This window comes from Adiantum capillus-veneris, chromosome 7 (genome assembly GCF_014529385.1).
Source record: "Adiantum capillus-veneris isolate H3 chromosome 7, ASM1452938v2, whole genome shotgun sequence".
In the NCBI taxonomy this organism is placed as follows: Eukaryota; Viridiplantae; Streptophyta; class Polypodiopsida; order Polypodiales; family Pteridaceae; genus Adiantum; species Adiantum capillus-veneris.
In genome coordinates this window covers 26427407-26445975 of record NC_140937.1, presented here as the reverse complement: position 1 = coordinate 26445975, position 18569 = coordinate 26427407, and positions in this window count along the sequence as shown.

The following is an 18569-nucleotide window of genomic DNA, read 5'->3' as shown; positions in this document are numbered from 1 at the left end:
TGTTTGTGAGGTTTAGATGGCTAGAGGTTAGGCCTTCATAGTTATCAACATGTTTTGATGCTTGTAGGGAGAGCTAAGTGTTAAAATTGAAAGTTATGACCAATTTACAAGAATTGCATAATCCTATTTTTTGGCCAAAATTAGCACTTTTATGATTTTTTTGGTGGCTTTCTTGATATCCAAATTCAATTTTGATTGTGTAAGTGTAATGTATAACATAAATCTAATCTTCCTTGAGTTTTGGGGGACCTAATATGCTATATAGCATAGTATATGATGATGGTTGAGTTTTTTGATTGCTGTAGAATACGATACATTTTAGAGTAGCAAGTATAACTTTCTCAATATTGCTAGTTTCTTAGGCCAACTGTGTGTATTTTGTAGGTAGTGACCATATCTAATCATAGACTACAAACTTGGCTAGATATTGAGTAGTTCTCATGGGTTTCTAGAGGTCATAATGCTAAACCTAGTTTTTTCATCTTTGCTGTATTTAGCACGTTATCATTGCCCCCAAGGTTCCAATTGTAAGAGATCCATTATTCTTTTGACATGCTCCATGGATCCTTTTGAATCCAGAGGCCCAAAGGGGACTAAGAAAACATGTATATAGTATCTGTATTGAGCGTGACTATAGAAACTTTGATGATAGGTCCGTAGAATGGCAAAAATGCAACTTTTTTGTACCTTTTTTTTTTGCCCAAAAAATAATTAGTGAGGTAAAAGCAACCATATGTTTTGGTCACCAACCCATTGAAGTTAACGGGGCATTTTATCTCATGTCCTACAAAAATCTCCACTCTTATTTATATGCAATCAACCGTAGGAAATTACTGTTTTGGGCAAAATGCACTGGTCCATCAACTTTGGAGGCCTGTAGTGACCAAGGGATGAGAAAAATTACAAGTTTCTCATTTTTTCCATATGTAGTAGTTATTGAACTATAAGCTCATGAAAGGATTTTTCAAAATGAGTGGATCTACTATGGTTTTGGAATTTTTTTCCAAAACCCTGAAAAGACACTTTTATGTCCTGTTAGGTTACCATTCTAGTATTAATCATTCCACCATGAAGCAATTCATGCATATTTTGATTTTAGTTTAATCACTAATGGTTATTCTTATTAAAGTGGATCATAACCTTTGCAAGATGTCCTCATTTGGGGGATGTTGAATATATATCAATAGCAACATTTCAAAAGTTGAGAAAGCTAAATTCTTGCTTTCCAAAATGTTATTGTTTCCATACTGTGCATATGCCAAGCTTGACTTAGAGAAATGACAACTTGAGATAGAGTTGTAGATATATAGGGGTGACTTATTATTGATTCTTGTTTCATCATATATATTATAAAGCCTTTGAGTTTCTACCTTTTTGAGCAGTGTTGACAAGTTTTTGGTATCAAACCTTCTTAAATATCCCTATTCATTCGCTATTGGTATCTATTTATTTGGTATTTATAAAGATCATACCAATAGCTATCACCTTGTGAACTTAATTGTTGAATTGTAGATTTGATTTTTACTATGTAGCTCATTTGGATAGAGAAAGTGTAAACATAAATTATAGATACATGCATTGTTAACATAGAAGATATGTATCACTCGAACCTATATAACTGCTAATCAAGAAACCTTTGGTTGGATACTATAACAATAGGGGTCACATGTGGTTTCAAATACCAAAGAAATGGCTTTACCAAAACATTCTCAAGAACACGAGGTGAACACAAGGAAGTAAAAATTGGCTCCTTGTTTGGTTGATTTCTAATGCTAAATGTTCTGAGTGCACAAAATTTGTGAGGCCTTTGACCTTGGGAGTTCACTAAAGTATATGTAACATAGAAAATGTGTTCAATAGAAGGGAATTTATATTCTTGTAAAGTTACAGAAACATGTGTAGGTAAGGCCTATAAGGGCTATTTTCAATCCATTGTGGTGAACACACATGATATAGGAAAATTTTACATAGTGAATACTCTTGACATCAAACACTACACCTCTATCTCATGGCCATACATTAAAACAAAGCCCCTATTTGTCATTTTGAAGCCCCAAGGACCCTCAACAAGAGGACCACAATGGCGTGCAGAATGGCCATCCAGGGACAAATAGGGACCAAGATATTTCCACGAACAGAGGATGGACACAAGGAAGTAAAAAATGGTTGATACGCATGATACAAGGTTTAGGTATCTGCCATTTGGGGGGGGGGGGGGGGATGGGGTTTTCTATGAATACATTAAACTGCCCAATTCTATCTCATGGCCATGCATCAAAAAAAATCTTGTACTTGTCATTTTAGGGCCCCAGGGACCCTCAACATGAGGGGCCACAAGGGCGCGCAAATCTTGTATTTTTGGATGGCCAATTTGTGCGCCCTTGTGGCCCCTCATGTTGAGGATCCCTGGGGCCCTAAAATGACAAGTACAAGATTTTTTTTGATGCATGGCCATCATTGAACTGGTCAGTTTTTTTTTTTTATAATAATATAAGTGTTGAACTTTTAGGCTATTTTCAAGAGCTTCTAGTGTTCAATTGACTCCGAATCTGTCTGAGCTTGTATCACATAAATTTGTTCATCTCGTTGTGCTCTTCGACCATCGTGTGATGCAAAAAAATCATATCCTACTCAGATTCTCCAAAAATCAACGTGCAAGTTAGCAATTTCTTAAAAAATGATATAAAACAGACATTTCTTACTTTTTCCTTAATCTACGGGCTCGAATGAGCATTAAAACCATGGAATCTAAAAATACTCAAAGAACCAATGTTTTTTATTGTATTAAGGACTATATTTCTTACATACAAAACTTTCTCAAAATCTCACCCTAACACCTTCAAAAGTGGCTTCCAAGGAGTGCCCTCGATCAAAAATTGAAACTGAAGGAAAACAATCAGAATGAACTCCTAGACTATGTACAAAATTTGAAATAACCAAAATTTCCTTTTAAAAAAATTTATTGCTAAAAATTTAAAAATAGACCACCCTTGGACTTCCCACAACGATAGAAATCAAAGGGTTCAAGGACAGGTCTGGTGTCACAAGTGCATGGTAGGAATCTAATCGAGGTTTATTCCGTCAAGATCTCTTATACTTTATCATGTCTTCTCATGTACAATCTTACCAACAAAAACAAACTTACACTTTAAATGACTATAAATCTTATTTAACTTATCAAACAATCTAAAATATGGTAGACCTAGAGTGCTCTTACACATCAACAAACAAAAAGTCCAAATTTCTTCTCATTAACTTGGATAAACATACATCTGTGAACAACTTCCAAGGAGTAGTGCGGTCATAGTTCGTACATCCATTCCATGGTATGGTATGCTTATGGGGTGACCTATCACATAAAAATATATTTGGTAGGAGTGCCCTCATGTTAGGAAAGGGTGTGTTGCTGCTGGTGATGAAAAGTTTTTGCATTGTCCTACTAGGGATCTCTCCATGTTAGGATAATGATTTTTTGTGTAGTGGGAGCCACATTGCCGCGGAGGACAGCTTTGTGCCACCGTAAAAGCTTCATGTTATGCCAGTTCCTTGAGCCATTCTTGCAAACAACGCCACTCAACTAGCATAGTAAGAGGTCACCTTGTAACAAAAACATGTATGAATTCAACATTTGCAAGCTGTATAATAAAGACACTTGTTAAGTATATGTTGTGCAAATTTTCAAGTATTTCTATCTAGCTGGGAATAAACAATCCTAAAATATACATTAGGATGAGATTACCACCCCTAATAAGCATGGATTTGAAGCACCTACCTGCAAGATGTAACAAAGAAAACTGTTTTAGAGGAAAAGTGATGACACTTAGCCTCTCTAACCTGCAGCCTTTCACTATTTGTGCATAAAAGAAACCTTTGTGCCAAGCACTACAAAACAAGTAGAGGCAACACCTTAGACTTCAAAGTTTATGATAAGAAGAACACAATCAAAAGTAAGAAGTATATTGTTACCTTGCATAACGGGATGTTTTATTCAAATATCTGATGGTATTGGCAAGATATTGAAGAACCATCAACATTCATCTCATCGATAGTACGACGTTCCTGGGATGACCTCTGCTCACCCTCACGTGTGGCCTTCGGTGAAAACATTGCGAACAAGAAAATATGTATGCATACGATTTGTGATGTCTTTGAGCACCATGGTAGCTGTTGCGTGAGGAATCAAAGGATGAAAATAGAGAGGGGGGAGGGAGAGAGAGGAACATGGGAGGAGACAAGGGGGTAGTGAGAGAGAGTGGAGAAGGAGGAGAGAAGGGGGCAGAGAGGGAGAGGGAGGAACATGGGAGGAGAGAAGGGGACAGTGAGGGAGAGGGAGAGAGATGGGAGGAGGAGGAGAGAAGGGGGCAGGGAGGGAGAGGAGAGGAAGAAAGGAGGGAGAAGGAGGAGAGAAGGGGGCAGGGAGGGAGAGGAGAGGAAGAAAGGAGGGAGGAGGAAGAGAGAACAAAGATTCTTTTTTTGGGGGGGAGTTTTTTTTGAAAAATTGGACTTTTAGTGCTTGTAAGTTTTAAAAAAGGTCCAAAAATACTTTTTTGATATGGATATATATTGGGGGGGAGTTTTAAGTCAAAAATAAGTAAAAATATTTTATTTTATTTTAAAGTCAAATTTTAGCTCTTAGTGATCCACGTTTTTTATGATGTGGCCACACCTCTTTACTCCCTTCACTTTCAAAAAGCTAGAGAGAGAAGGTGACCTCCTAGGTCCACATCCTACATGTGTCTAAAAAAAAGGTTAGAAAAGCCTACTCAAAACTAGCTTCTTGAATGCCCTTGTCCCCTTAACTCTACACACCATTAGCCTTAATCCCTAAAAATTAGGATTCCTTACAAGGCCCATGCAAGGTCCATATTTCTCCTAATGATACTCGATCTACTAAAAACTTATGTTATCGAAGTAGATCAACACTCACAATGGGAAAAGTACTTATGTCTTGTAGAGTATGCCTACAATATACTGTATATACTTCGATGGGAAAAGCACCTTCTGAGATCATTTAGGGAAGACCTAAAAGTCCCTTGCTACTCAAAGTACATGGGAAGATCTTTGTTGCCGATGAGTATAGCCATGACCTACAAGAATCTTTTCAAAAGATTAAGGAGGCTATATCCATCTCTCAGCAAAGGCAAAAAGCTGCTGCTGACATGCACAGATAGGCCTTAATGTTTTAAAAAAATGATTGGCTCTTACTTAAGTTTCCTAAGGCTCGATTAAGGCAAACGATGGGAAAAAATCCTACGAGCCATCAAAAGTATTATGTTAAGCTAGCAAAAAGATACTATGGTCCTTTCCAAATCTTGAAAACTATAAATGAGATGGATTACCAACTCGAGTTGCCCAACCATTAGCTCATACACAATGCTTTTCATGTGAGTCTACTCAAGCCCTACAAAGGAGAGCCACGAAGTGAACCAATTATTGAAGACCCTCCCAAAGTTGAAGACCAAGAAGAGGTGCTACAACACGAAGCTATTCTTCGGCATGAAGACGAGGTACTACAACATGGTAAGATTATCCGACGGTATCTTATTAAGTTCAAAAATTATCCTTTTGAAGATGCTAGATGGATGCAAGGAATACAACTTAAGGATAGTATGAACCTTGTCAATGCTTACAATGCTACATTAGAGTAAGCAAATGTACAAATTTCTTTTAACACTAGGTTGGTAACCTAACAGGACATAAAAGTGTCCTTTCAAGGTTTTGAAAAAAACCTCCAAAACCATAGTAGATCCACTCATTTAGTAAAATCCTTTTATGAGGTTATAGTTCAAGGCCTACTACACATGTAAAAAATTAAAAACTTGTAAAATTTATAATCTTTTGGTCACACTAAGCCTCCAAAGTTGATAGACCAGTACATTTTCATCAAAACAGTCATTTCTTACGTTTTGTTGCATAAAAATAAGATTAGGGATTTTTGTAGGACTTGAGATAAATTCCCTAGTTAACTTCAATGGGTTGGTGATCAAAACGTATGATTGCTTCTCACTCACTATTTTTTTGTTTTGCCAAAAGAAATAGGTACAAAAAAGTTGAATTTTTACCATTCTGCAAACCTATCATCAAAGTTTCTATAGCCACGCTCAATACAAATAATATATGCATGTTTTCTTAGTTCCCTATTGTCCTTTAGGTTCATAAGGAGCCATAGAGCATGTCAAAAGAATAATACATCTCTTACCAAGGGGAATCTTGGGGACAAAGATGAAGTGCTAAATACAGCAAACATGAAAAAACTAGGTTCAACATTATGAGTTGTAGAATCCCATAGAAACTATTCAACATCTAGCCAAATTTGATCCTTATGACTAGATATGGTTACTACCTACAAAATGCATGTAGTTGTCACAAGAAACTAAGAATATTGAATGTTTCGTTTTCTTCTATAATTGAAAAAATCAACCATTGTTGTCTACTATCCAAAATAGGGTATTAGGTGCCCCAAAACTCAAGGAATATTAGCTTTATGTTACAATATGCGACATAGAAAATCAAATCTACATTTGGATATCATGAAAGCCACCAAAAAAATCATAGAAGAGCTAAAATTGGCTAAAAAACAGGATTTGACAATTTTTGTAATTTGGTCATAACTTACAACTTTAACATTTATTTCTCCCTAGAAGCATCAGGACATGTTGAGGACTACTAAAGATATTTCTCTAGCATTATAGACCTCACAAACATGAATTCTATAGTGGTAAAGTTGCAAAAAGTCGAAAAAAGCCAAAAACAGGACCCGCTTTTTCACACATTTTGGGTTGTGAAATGTTGTGCAAGGACAAGGTTAGAGATGGAATTGATATTCCAAAAAAATGTCGAGTTTTTTTCAGCTCATGAGACAACTTTCTAGATAGATAGCACCTCAAAATCCATTTTGAAACTCTTGACATAATTCAAGGAAAATGGTCACTTAACAGGACATAAAAGTGTCCCATTACTAACCTAGTGTTAAATGACCCATGTTTTTGTCTTATAAGACTTGCTCTCTTTTTAATTGTGCACAAATGTAAGTAGTATGCATGTTTAGAATCATGCTTGTGATGACGACGTCTCTCAAACACCAAGTAGAATTTGTCATTCTATTTTGGGAGAATGAAATGGACTAAAGAGCAGACATGCTTGCATCAGCTATGTATCCCAAGTACCAAACGGATTGGTCATCCATCTAGAAAGATGTCGTAGAGTAAAAAGGGATCCTCTATCCGCTAAGTAAGATTGACTAATGACCAAGGATTTATCTCTTCCACCTCATAGTCGAGGACGACTATGATTTCAAGAGAGAGGTTATGTCATAAAATCTAATATCTAACCAACCCAAATGATTTTCTCATATTAAACTGACATTTAATGTGGGAGAATAAATGGGAACAAGGGTTAAGATATAGACATGTGCTTATAGATCTATCTCAACACCGGGCCAATGGTAAAGGGGCCCAAATGAGAGATGGTTTTTCAAAGAGCAAAGCTAACCAATGGAGCATAAAGACCTTAGGGTTAGCTTCATTGAAGACCTCCAATAGTTAGTGCAAACGTCCTTTGACCTTAGGTAAGCTAGGGCTGTGCTCGAGGTGGGGACCCGCCCCAAGCTTAAGGTGTTTGAGGTGCTTGTCGTACTTGATGACTAAGGTTCTTGAGGTGCTTGATGACTGAGATACTTGAGATGCTTGAGGTTCTTGATGACTGAGATGCTTGAGGTGCTTGTCATGCTTGAGATGTTAGGGTCATACTTGACGTGGGAACCCTTAAGGGCCAAGCTTGTGGTGAGAACCGGATTCAAGGTTGGGTGGCTTGAGATGTAAAAAATTCAACACCAATCCCTACAAGGATGGGGCAAGCCCTACAAGAGGGGGGATGAGAGAGAACACACACACACACACACACACACACACACACACTCACACAAGGCATGCTTGATACAAAGAAAGCAAAAGGGACACTTGTCAAGTTCCTCCTCATGTTGCCCTTATGGTGGCCTAAAGCCTATTGGTTGGCCACCCAAGGAGTCCAATGATAATTTAGAAGATTTAATTAATTGTTTTTACATTTATCAAGTCCTCTCTCTCAAAGGAGAAAGGGGGACACTTATCCCAAGGCTACCCTTGTTAATTGATTTACCTCCTGCTTGTGGTTGGCTAGGCCTGGAGGCGCCAAAGGGGCTTTAAGCATGAGCGGTTGACCAAGGAAGCTAGGGGCATGCTTGGGGGGTATACTCTTCCACACACACACACACACACTCATTGTGTGAGGTGCAAAGTACAAGAGCTCCCTCTCCTTCTCCAAGCAAGTAGAGAGGTTTAGAGCCTATACCAACACTCTTGGCTATGGAATGAAAATCCAACCAAGAGCCATGCTTCAATGCTTAAACTTTCCATCTTCTCCATCTTAGCAAGAAGAGTTATGATAAGTGAGGAACTAATTCTTTCTCCTATGAAATGTTTCTTCTTCCTCTTCCCTACCCTCATTCCCTGCTAGCTCTCTCCACCTTCGAAGGTGTTTCAGGTCTTGGGATAGTTAATGATTTCCACAAAGTTTATGTTATGCTCATGATGCATGAAGCTTTCCATCTTCATTGCATCACCTAGTCACAAGGAACACAAAGATTCTATTGGAACAAGTCTCTCTTGATGGGAGAAATCATAATACAAATGCCTATTGGAGGGGGGACTGGCTCCACATAAATTCGGTCCTCAATTGTTGTCATGTTTTCTAAACTCTCTCGCTTGCAAAAGTATTGTTCATGCCAAGTTAACTAAGTGCTATGTTTATGTTGCTACCATCAATTATGTTCACCTGCTATGCTCACAAAGTAGTTTCACAAAAGTACTCTCTATAATTTTCGCTACTCTCAAGTTAATAGGCCAATTCCATTACATCACATATGTAGAAGTGGGTCTTCTTCTGAATGGCACCAAGTGCATCACGTAAGTACAAAGTGTGAACCAAGACTGCTACTTGCATTGAGTACCAATGCATTGACTGAATGTCATTCTGGACCTTGAAGGAATAATTTTCGATAAAAACCACCATGGATATCACTACACTATCAGGAAAGTTAGCCAAACACTCTTTGAACTGTTGAGCTTGTCATCTGTATTTGTAATTGTGTTGGATGAAGTTTCCCAATTTGCCTTAAAGAAAGGAAGTGAAAGTTCTTGAGATGACTTGGCAAACTGCAAGATCTTTCTGAGTTTTTGTTTGACCTTTCTCATCCACTTTCTGCATATAAACGTTGGTGCGACCAAAGTTGGTTCGTGCTTGGAAGTGTGCAATGTAATGCGCAGTATGTTGAGAGATGCATGGCAAAGTTCTGCGGCAGTTGTGAAGACCCTGGGCAAGACAGTGTCAGCTGAAATATATGCTTAAACCAATTTTTTAGGCCAAGAAGGCCTCCACAGTGGGTTGACTGGGTTGGTGGTCAAAGTGTCCGAGATGCTGAGTTGGTGCTCTAGAATGTGGTCTCCAAGATTCTCTAGGAGCCCATCTAGACGGCTCGTCAAACGGAGTCCCGGTGTGAAAGTTATGATTGTCCAAAGATGGAATGCTTTGCAGATCCCCGAGGGGCAGGGTAGGTATAGACAAGTGTCCAAGATTGGGATCAATGGATACGCATGTAACGCTCGAGCTGTGCAGCATGCCGATCTTTTTGGATTGTTAATCGGGCTTCCAACAGGCAAGTTATGGCCCGTGGAATATTTATCGGGGGTCGAGTGTATGCCCACTTGATAGAACTGAAAGGCATTCCATTCCATGGTTTTTTGAGCTTTGACCAGGTTCTAGAGGGTGGATCATGTTATGTGAAGTTGACAGGAATTAAGGTCTTGACAAGTGTAGTTGCGGTGATCGAGTTATGCAAGGTGAAACTTTTACGACAGTTGTCAGAAGGGCAACACCCAGTGATTTTCTTGGTTTTTGCAGCCCCCGTTTGTGGCCTCGGCAAAGTTCAAGTGTAGCATGGGTTGGCAAGTTCGGACTCCAGGTTAGCAATCTTCAGTAGATTTTTGCAGCTCGCGAATTAGTGCACAGAGCACTGGCAACATGGGGAACGAGGGTCCTTGGTTAGTATTTGTAAAGGTATATAAAAGGTAGGAGTGGCTGGACTTTGGGGGAAAAAAGAAGTAAACTTCAAAAGCCTTAAAGGGAGAGGAAATAAATAAGTTCGAGGGTGAAGACCAAAGACTTTGCCCACCAGGGGAGGTTCCTTTTTTAGAAAGCTTGGGAAAAAAAGAAGAAATAGTAAAAAGGAAAAAGGAGGCCTTCGTTGCCTCCCCTCGTCACTGTATGGCACGACTCTGGCCAGGGGGGATCTAGGGCCCAAATTAGGGGACACGAGGTGGCTTTAATCTCGGCCATCGGATCATGTAGTGAAGTGGGAGTGAAATTGGGGTGAACTAGGGGTTGAACTAGGGGGGAACTCGGGGCAAAAATGGTGCCCCGAGTTCATTCCTAGTTCACCCACCTCGCGGGGTGTGGGTTGAACTTGAGACATCTCAGTTGCCACACGAATGCCCTACCATCATGCTAGCACGCGTCGTTGCTCATGTTGGCATGGCACATGATCATACCCTAGTATAGGCACCCCTAGTTCACCCTTAGTTCACTGTGTGTCACCCACCCCTAGCTTACCCCCCGCCCCTAGTTCACCCCCAGTTCACCCACCCCTAGTTCACCCCTAGTTCACTGCGTGATCCGATGGCTAAGATTAAAGCCGCCTCGCGTCCCCCCAATTTGGGCCCTAGATCCCCTCTGACCCAGAGCAGTGCCATATAGTGACGAGGGTTGCCTCCTTGGGGGGGAAAAAAGAGAGTGAGATCTTTTTTTTTTAAAGGCAAGGAAGATAGCTTCTAGTTTGGGGGGTTTTCGTTCGCTTGATGGAGGGTGAAGGAAGCAAAAAGGGTTTTTTGGGCTCTAGAAAGTGGAGCGAAGAGAGGGAGAGAGCTCACTCCCGTACTTGTTCTTGGTGTAAGTCGGTCTACGGCCATGGTGGTAACTGTTTCAATTGTTCAATGACCAAAGGCCACCCATTTTGAAACGTGCAATCACATTGTTCCGGGTTTCCCTTCCCCCTTCTTCCTTGCTCTGTTGCAAGTGCGTTCGGGTGTGTGTCGACAGTGTTGCCCCGCCCCCCCCCCCCCCCCCCCCCCCCCCCCCCCCCCCCGCGCAAGAGAAGGTTGGCTACGAAGAGCCGAGAAGCTATGCCAAGGCTGTCAGAGTTGCCAAGGTGAAGAGCAAGAAAGTGAGAAAGAAAATGGAATTGGGCTTGTTAAAGCCTACAGATTATGCGCCTATGGTAGCAGCAGGGTGTTCTATGAACCAATCGTGGATGGTGCCAAACGTGCAAAGGGCGGAGCCTACTAGGGTAAGGCTTTTCATCAGTTATGTTCCTTGGGAGATGCCTATTTGTGAGGTTTCCATGCCGATTGTGGAGGAGCTCGTTAGCGAAGATGAGCCTTTTCTTGAAGAGAGCCTTTGGGCAGAGGAAATAGCAGATGCCAAGTTCCCAGTGCAGCATGAAGAGGTGAAGCCTGTTCTTGTGGAGTGCTTGTACAAAAATGTAGTAGATTGTGGCCAAGTTGTAGGTTCCAAGAGCTTGGGGTTGGATGACAAAAGTGGGCATGACGATGGTCCAAATTTTGTGGAGCATCTAGAGGATGATGGTGCTGAAATCCAATCGGCCTATGGTGAAGATGATGAGGCTACAAGCTTGAGTTTTTTGGGAAACGAGCGAGGAGGATAGAGATACAAGCTGGGAGACAGAATCCAAAGAGCCGGTGTTGGTAAAGGTAAAGTTACCTTGTTATATGCATGAGGATGTGGTGGTTGCCACTACGGATGAAGAGCAAGAAAGAGTGTAAGAGCTTGAGAACGAAGACATGCACGTGAGGGTGATGTGTGGCACTATGCTGATGACGATGCTCGTCAAGGTAGTGGTGGAAGGTGCTTTGATTGTACAACAAGTACAGGGGTTTCCCAAGAAGGGGAGAGTTATGGTGGCTATGGAAGAGGAACATGTTGAAGAAGATGACGGGCAAGAGGTATTGGATGCTCATAAAAAAGAAGAGCAGCTCCAGCTAGCTATGGATTGCACGAGAGATGCCATGGATACGGGTTCTTTTAAGCAGGTATGCTTGAATGACGAGGTTGATTGGGGGTTTGATGACCCAGTGGATGGGATGGATGAAGAGACACGGGTGATGGCTGGGAAAGCTTTGACCAGAATGTAGGTGATATAAGGGTCTGTCCCTCTACAGATGGAGGTTTCTTTGGGAGAGCAAAAGTCTGCTGAGAGAGGCAGGTATGGAGGTGAGTATGGAATTGATGGTGACCAGGGTGCCTATGCTGAAAGAGTTTCCCGCTAAGTGGATTGGTCCTTTTGAGCATGAAGAAATGTCCAAGGGTGTGGACTTGTTCGAGCTGTTAAAGGAAGTTTGTATGTGGTGGCTGAAGGGTATGCTGATAAGTTCAGTTGTGCAGTGAGCTGTCGAGCAAGTACACGATTTGCTTGAGGAGGATCTCACTTTATATGGTTGGGAGGGAGGGCATGGTATGTTCCGTGTCAGTGATGGCACGTCTGATTGGAGTGGTGATGCATTTGGTGATGCTTTGTTGGAAGTGGGTAGTTTTCCAATGGATGTTGGAAGCAGTGAAAGCATGTCGAGGGCAGCTCATGTGGATGGTTGGCTAGATGCACGGGTATGGCACTATGGTAAGGTGGTGTAGGTGGATGGAAGTGATCAAAGTCAAGTGTTCGATCCAGGTGGTAACCATGTTGTAATGCGGGGGGTTGGGCAACCCGCTTGAGCAGGTGTGGTGGGTAACACAAGATAGCTTTTGTACATACGGTTATGGTTTTGAAGTGTTTTTGGTTGCCAGTTTGGTGTTGCAGTTTTTTTAGGTGCAATAAACATGCGTGTGGTTGAACATAAATGTTCAACTAGGGGGTGGGCAATGATGGTGCGACCAAAGTTGGTCCGTGCTCGGAAGTGTGCAATGTTGTGCGGAGTATACTGAGAGGTGCATGGCAAAGTTCTGAGGCAGTTGTGAAGGCCCTGGGCAAAACAATGTCAGCTGAAATATATGCTTATACCAGTTTTTTAGGCCAAGAAGGCCTCCACAGTGGGTTGATTGGGATGGTGGTCAAAGTGCCCGAGATGCTGAGTTCGTGCTCTAGAATGTGGTCTTCAAGATTCTCTAGGAGCCCGTCCAGACGGCTAGTCAAACGGAGTCTCGGTGTGAAAGTTATGATTGTCCGAAGATGAAATGCTTTGCAGATCCCCGACGGACAAGGCAGGTCCAAACAGGTGTCCAAGACTGGGATCCATGGATACGCATGTAAGGATCAAGTTGTGGAGCATGCCGATCTTTTTGGATTGTCAATCGGGCTTCGAACAGGCAAGTTATGGCCCGTGGAATATTTGTCGGGGGTCAAGTGTGTGCCCACTTGACAGTATTGAAAGGCGTACCATTCGATGGTTTTTTGAGCTTCGACCAGGTTCTAGAGGGTCGATCATGTTACGTGAAGTTGATAGGAATTAATGGCTTGACAATCGGATTTGCGGTGATCGAGTTGTGCAAGGTGAAAATTTGATGACAGTTTTGTAGGTAGGGCAGCACCCAGTGATTTCCTTGGTTTTTGCAGCCCCAGTTTGAAGCCTCAGCAAAGTTTAAGTGTGGTGTGGGTTGGCAAGTTCGAACTCCGGGTCAGCAATCTTCAGTAGCTTTTTACAACTCGTGAATTAGTGCACAGAGCACCGACAACATGGGGAACGAGGGTCCTTGGTTATTATTTGTAAAGGTAAAAGGTAGGAGTGGCTGGACTTTGGGGGAAAAAAGAAGTAAACTTCAAAAGCCTAAAAGGGAGAGGAAATAAATAAGTTGGATTGTGAAGACCAAAGTCGCTGCCGAGGTTCCTTTTTTGGAAAGCTGGGGAAAAAAAGAAGAAAGAGTAAAAAGGAAAAAGGAGGGCAACGGCGACGCCGTCGTTGCCTCCTTTGGGGGGGAGTGAGATCTTTTTTTTAAGAAGGCAAGGAACATAACTTCTAGTTTGGGGGGTTTTCGTTCACTTGGTGGAGGGTGAGGAAGCGAAAAGGGTTTTTTTGGGCTCTAGAAAGTGGAGTGAAGAGAGGGAGAGAGCTCGCTCCCGTGCTTGTTCTTGGTGTAAGTCGGTCTACGGCTATGGTGGTAATTGTTTCGATTGTTCAATGATGAAAGGCTGCCCATTTTGAAACGTGCGGTCGCGTCGTACCGGGTTCCCCTTCCCCCTTCTTCCCTGCTATGTTGCAAGTGCGTTCGGGTGTGTGTCGGTAGTGTCGTCCCCCGACAGTGTGTGTGCAAAGAGGGAGAGATTGCATGTGGTGTTGTGTGCGAAGGGCGGCGATCGTTGGTGTACTTTCCATTGTTGTGGGTTGCGTTATGATCTGTGTGGGAGTCTGTGTGAGCGCTTTGTGCACATGTGTTCTTGGTGATTGTGTTGTTGCGAGGTGGTTTTCAAGTGGGCGGGGGTATTGTGTATGCCCTGAGCTATAGGAGGCATTTTTGTGTGTGTGTTGGGCTTGTTCCCCGTTCCCCCTCTCCAATGTCATCAAAAATCTTGACAGTAATCCTAGAGATACCATCGCTTTTATCGTGTGAACATAATGAGATTTGTTTAATGCCACAATGTTTGCATGTTCCCAAAAGAAATTTTCTGTAGTGATAAGCAGAGCCACTGGGTTTTGGACACAATATAGACTCCCATAGGTCTATTAAGCTTGAAAATGCGGAATTGGATGTTGTGCACTGTTCCATTCCATCATGGGACTGCAAACAAGGCACCTGCGACTTCATGATTGGCCATGTAGCTCATATCTTCCATGGCGTAATTGATTGATGGTTTCCTTGAAGTATACAAGCTGCACATGGTATTCACAATAGCAAGTGTTGCGGTCCTTCAACTTGCGTATGAAGTATGGTTTTAGACCCTCAAAACATCTGAGGGAGATGATTATGTCTGGATGAGCCTCTCTGAACTGTATATAGAAGTTTCTCTATGAAATAGAAGACGCATTTAGAAACACTATCAAGCATTATAAATCACTTTAAGGAAATCTATAGCATTTTTTAGCATTATGATGCACTCTCAAGCAGTATAAAGCACTGTGAAGCATTGGGTCCCACTAACAAACAGAATTTGGAAAACTTAGAATTACTTGTTAAGCTCTTGGACCCACTTGAATGCCCTTCATAGAACTTGACAGCACTTGGAAACGCTTAGATGCACTTAAAAGCACTAAGAAGCATTTCGATGTACATTGGAATGACTTGGAAGCACTAGGAATCACTAGGAAGCGTTATGAATGACTCAAAAGCACCTAGAAGAACCTAGAAGCTTTTAGAAGCACTAAAAAACACTTAGAGTCGCTTGGAATCACTTACAATCATTAAGAACGTAGACGCCCTGAGAAACACTTAGAAGCACTTAGAAGCATTCACAAGCTCTAGGAAACACTTAGAAGCACCATAAAGCACTTAGAATCACTTGGAAGCACTATAAAGCCGTAAGAAGCACTTAGAAGCACCATAAAACACTCACAAGCTCTTAGAATCACTAAGCACTTGGAAGCACTTACAAGCACTATGAAGCACTTAACAACACCGGGAAGCACTTAGAAGCACTTGGAAGCACCTAGAAGCTCTATGAAGCACTAACAAGCACTTAGAATCACTAAGCACTTAGAAGCCCTAAGAATCACTATGAAGCACTTAGAAGAAATATGAAGCGCTTGGAAGAACTTCGAAGCTCTATGAAGCATTTAGGTTCACTGAGCACTATATGAAGCACTTAATGGAAGCGTTTAGAGGCACTATGAAGAACTTGGAATCACTTAGAAGCGCTTAAAAGCACTATGAAGCACTCACAGGCACTTAGAAGCACTATGAAGCACTTCAAAGCACTCAGAAGCACCTGGAAGCACTATGAAGCCCAAAGAAGTACTTAGAAAGTTCTAGAAGTGACTTAGAACCACTAGAAGCACTTACAATCACTATGAAGCACTCAAAAGCACTTCGAAGCACTGAGAGGAGGCACACGAAAACATTTAGATGCACTTGGAATGACATGGAATTACTTGGAAGCATTATGAACCACTCAGAAGCACTTGTACTTGTAATCACATGTAAAAGTTAATCAAGCATTATAGGTGGTCTCAAAGTGGTTAAAAGTGCTTAGAAGTAATCACTTGCAAAGCTAAGTAAAGCACTAAAGCACTATAATGAACTGTGAGGCACTTGAAAACATTCAGAAACATGGTCAAGCACTTAGTAAACTGCTATTACACACTCTCAACATGTTTGGGGGGATATACTTGAGGCAAATCGAGTAGATGAACTCGATGCAGCACATGCACACTCTTGCCTATACTCTTTCGAACAACATCTTTCTTGTTTGGAGAGATGCGGGTTTTTGCCAACCAGAACTGAAACACGATTTCCTTAATTTTGCTGGTGATGCTGCTTGCCTTGTGCATTTGATGATGGTAACAAGCATCCAAGGGAATTGACCCTTCCTCTGCTTTCATGACGTAGCGAAACATTGGCAACACTGACATTCCTCCAATGGAGGCCTAAAGCTTTGGCAACATCTCTACCGCTTATTTCATTGTCTCCACACTCTCTCCCAAATTGGAGGTAGTGGCAACTGTTTGAACTAGCATGTCTGTGTGTTTCTTGATGGAATAGGATCATAGACCAAGTAACAATAACAATCATTAGGAAGATTCCCCTTTCAAGTTCCCCTTATGTACCCCCATATATATATATATATACATACACATACACATACACATACACATACATATACATATACATATACATATACATATATATATACATATACATATATATATATATATATATATATATATATACATATATATCTAAGTACTTACACAAACATACACATATATCTATAGATACATAGAGACATTCTAAAGTCAGAACATAGAAATGAGAGAGATATAGTCTCTATAAGTGCTCATAAGAGAGCTTGAGAAAAGGTGTAGTCTTGGCCATTCGAAATGGTTGGCTTTTGCACTTTTGACTTTGCACTTTCATATGACCGTTTTCATTTCTTAAATTCAACCTTCACTTATGCATTTGAGATGTTTTGAAAGGATTTTTATTTTTCCACAAGGGTATTGAAATAGAGTGCTTTTGCATGTAACTTCAACAACAGTTTTGGGTGATGTTCGCCATTTTTGGCTGATGCGGTTAAAGTGTCAAGTCAAATGAGGGAGAGAAGGCTAAATCATTGAGAGTGTTGGGGATACTTGAGCCTTGTTGGTGCTATCACAAGAAGTTTTGGACAAATTCTCACAATAATTCCCACATTATGATTTAACTCAACATCATGATCTTTTGAGAGGGAGCACGGCTAGCTAGGTACGATTGAGGGCAGGGGACCAACCGATGGTCCCCTGCCCTCAATTGTACCTAGCTAGGTACCTAGCTAGGTATGCGGTGCCTCCCGAGCGAAGCTCATGATGTTATGCATTATAATGGAAAACATTGAAAAAGGCTCTCTTTTCCCACATGAGAAAATTTCTTAATCTTCTCGTGTATATATAGGACAATGAGCTGGTGACGGCAGCAAAATGTTGCCACAACCTTAGTGAGAAACGTACAATGTGTAGCTCTCTCTCTCTCTCTCTCTCTCTCTCTCTCTCTTTTGGAATTCTCCTCGTTTCTATATTATCTTTTGGGTAATTTTACATTCGCTTGACGTACGTACTCATGCATCTGCCTCTGAGTGTCATGAGATGGCTGTAATCCTCTAACAATGTGGTTTTCATAAGTCCATGGCAGAGCACCAACTGCGCTGGTTATTGGCAGGTGCCTCACCAATTGAAGCATTGATGAGAAAATTGTTGAAGATCATCAGATCAGAGGACGGACGTTGGTGAACTGGTAACTTGTAAGGAAAGAGGACGTTGCCATGAGGGTATGTTGCCTCACGTGAATCTTGCCATACAATGTGCAGGGGAGCTCATCAAGCTGGGCCACGTCTGACCCTCCCAAATAGTACTCATCGGGAAGGACCCGGCCTTGATCTCTTGATCACAGCTACATGACGTCTTCCCTACTATATATTGAGCTGCTTCCTTCATTATATGCATTCATTTCTTGCGGCTGCTGTGACAGCGCCTGCGTGCCATTCGACTCCGCGTCAGCCTCTAGTTCGTCGGTGGTTACAAGGTTTATGCAGGAGCACCTCTCCAAAGAAGCAAAGAATGCAGAGGCCAGGCTTGACTTCAACCAACATGCAACTTTCTCAAGCAGCAGCTTGTTGCTCCCTTGCTCCTCATGGCGCTGCTTGCACTCGGCTACATTGTTTGCTCCCATGACGACGCAAGGCCGAGGCAAATCCCTTGCTATTGGTTGTCAAGGCGTAGAGCTTATATATATATATATATATATATATATATATATATATATGGGTGTATTGGTGACTAGCAGAACTGCAAAGAGCTCAAATTATGCAGGACGTTGAGGCTATGAACATGAGCTCAATGGAG